We start from the raw sequence: 2,214 nt of genomic DNA on the forward strand, positions 1-2,214 counted from the left end.
GGACAGACACCTGGAGAAAGTTTGCCAAGAGCTGGGAAGCCAGTGTCTGGATGCCTGAAGTGGGTTTAACCTCAGAAGGACATCCACTGTCTTCAGTAAGGAAAATGTTTGAGATTCTGGCCTCAACTGTTAGAAACAGACAGCCATTTCCCATGAGTATTTGTTGCCTTCTCCTATTTCATTCCCTGCTTTTTCTTTTGACTTGTTGTTGCGCTGTGTGCTTAGGTATGAAGAAATCATTTGGTCAAAATGAGTAGTTTTTACTTCAGTCAGCAAGATGTATAGCTATCTAATGATGAAAGTAGAATTGGTCATATGATGTGAAGTTCATGAATACGTTTTTGAGCATCTTCTATTAATAACTAATCAGAAGTAGAACCATATTGCTGAATGGTTTAATCAGTATATAAAGTGCCTATCTGTAGGCACTTGGGAGTGTTTCTTGAAAAGTTCTTTCCTTGTGCCTTTCAGCTAACTTCTCTACCTCACCATCCCCATACTGGAAGATCACTGGTCCTGAATATCCCCTCCCCAGTAGACCGCAACACCCACCAGGCAGCGTAAGTGGGATGAGAAAATGGTGATTAGATAAAGAGAGAATCGTGTCGGATCATTTTCCCACCTCTTGGCAGAATCCTCCCAGTCACACCGTCCTCTCCCTGCATTTCCAGCAGTGTCCTTCTTCACTTTAGTCAAATTTCAGGTCTAGACATGATATCTCCCATTTGCTTCTATTGATTACCAGCCTCTAAGCACACCGTTCTTGGAACAAAGATACTAAAAAGCCGTCACAGTAAAGAATTAATTGCACATAATTTCATGCCTCCTTTGCTACGCTTTCCTGAAAAATTCTTCTGGAATTTTCTTTTGTGCTGGGTCATCCCTTGAGACAAGTCATAGAAAGAAATCAGTCTCCACTGGGAGACCGAAAGGAGATATGTTAAAAAAATGACAGAGTGAATTCAGTGAAAATGTTGTCCCAGACAACCTTAGTTCAACAACATCTGCGTGAACTGCTTGAAATCACACAAAAGGAGGCAAAAAAACCTATGGTGCAAAGAGCATCAACCACCTTACCACGTGGCAGTGAGCTACATGAACTTTTGTGTGCAGCCACTGCTTCCTCTCGTCTCTTTTTTCTGTGCTTCAGACACAGAAAGCTGTTCAGCAGTTGCGGCAGAGGGGGCGAGGGCTCGTGTGGGTGTCCCGTCCCCGGGTCTCCAGCAGCAAGCCTCCACAAGCCAGGGCTAAAAGGGCTCCCTTTGCCCTGTGCCGTGACTCGGATTTGAACCGAGGTTGCTGCGGCCACAACGCAGAGTACTAACCACTATACGATCACGGCACGCTACAAAGGACACGTCCGGGGCCTCGTGATTTCTGTCCCCTCCATCAGAGCCATGCAAGCATTGCCACCTAGCGCGGACCGGCTATAACGTTCCATGTGCTGGCCCCCTCCCCGGGGTGGCCACTGCTGCCTGGTTCGAGAGACACAGGATGCATTTCTCTTTCAGTAATTTTACTTTTTGGTGAGGTCTCTTCTAATTCTCTAAAACCCCTCTAATTCTAGGGAAAACTGTACTTTTATAAGACCCTACTCTCTGAATTTGTGAAAATATTTACTTTGCAGCCAGCTATGGTATGCGGGCTTCAAGGTCTCGGTGTTTTCGAGCCTTGCCAGGTGCAGGGATGAGGAGGAACAAGACCTGGGCACTTGACCCAGGCTAGCCAACGGGATTATTTCATACCATGAACACCCCATTCAATATAAATTAGAAAGTTTGCTGAGGAGTTTCTCTCTTCCTTGATAGCTGCAATCCTGAGAACTCCTTTCCGTGGGGACAGACCCCTTCCCTTCCTCCCGAAGCCTTAGTGCTCGCAGTGTCCCACATTTGCTGTCCACCACTGTGAGTGCACAGCTTCCTGCTGATGGAATTGTCTGACTTTAATCCTTGTATATTTTATTTTGGTATCGGGATCAATATCGATTCTTCAGTATTACTAATGTTAATTATTTAGTCTTATTCTATTAAATCTGTTTCTATTTCAACCCTTGGGTTTCCTTGTTTTTTCCCGATTCCTCTTCCTGGGTGGGGAGGCATCATCGGGTGAAGGAATAATTGTCTAAATGACAATAAATTGCTGTGGGTTCTTCAAACCATAACAGTGTCACACCCAGGCACCCCACAACCCAAAGTGGCACTGCCAACAGAGAAG

The 2,214-nt window shown here is 45.3% G+C and overlaps 1 non-coding gene across 1 annotated transcript; it reads right to left on the reverse strand.

Moving 5' to 3' along the window:
- Window positions 1-1,270: 1,270 nt before the first annotated feature.
- TRNAH-GUG (transfer RNA histidin (anticodon GUG)) lies at window positions 1,271-1,342 on the reverse strand. The gene has a single exon. It is a non-coding gene; the product is annotated as a tRNA-His (tRNA).
- Window positions 1,343-2,214: the final 872 nt, after the last annotated feature.

The sequence above is a fragment of the Rissa tridactyla genome, chromosome Z, assembly GCF_028500815.1.
Source record: "Rissa tridactyla isolate bRisTri1 chromosome Z, bRisTri1.patW.cur.20221130, whole genome shotgun sequence".
NCBI lineage: Eukaryota > Metazoa > Chordata > Aves > Charadriiformes > Laridae > Rissa > Rissa tridactyla.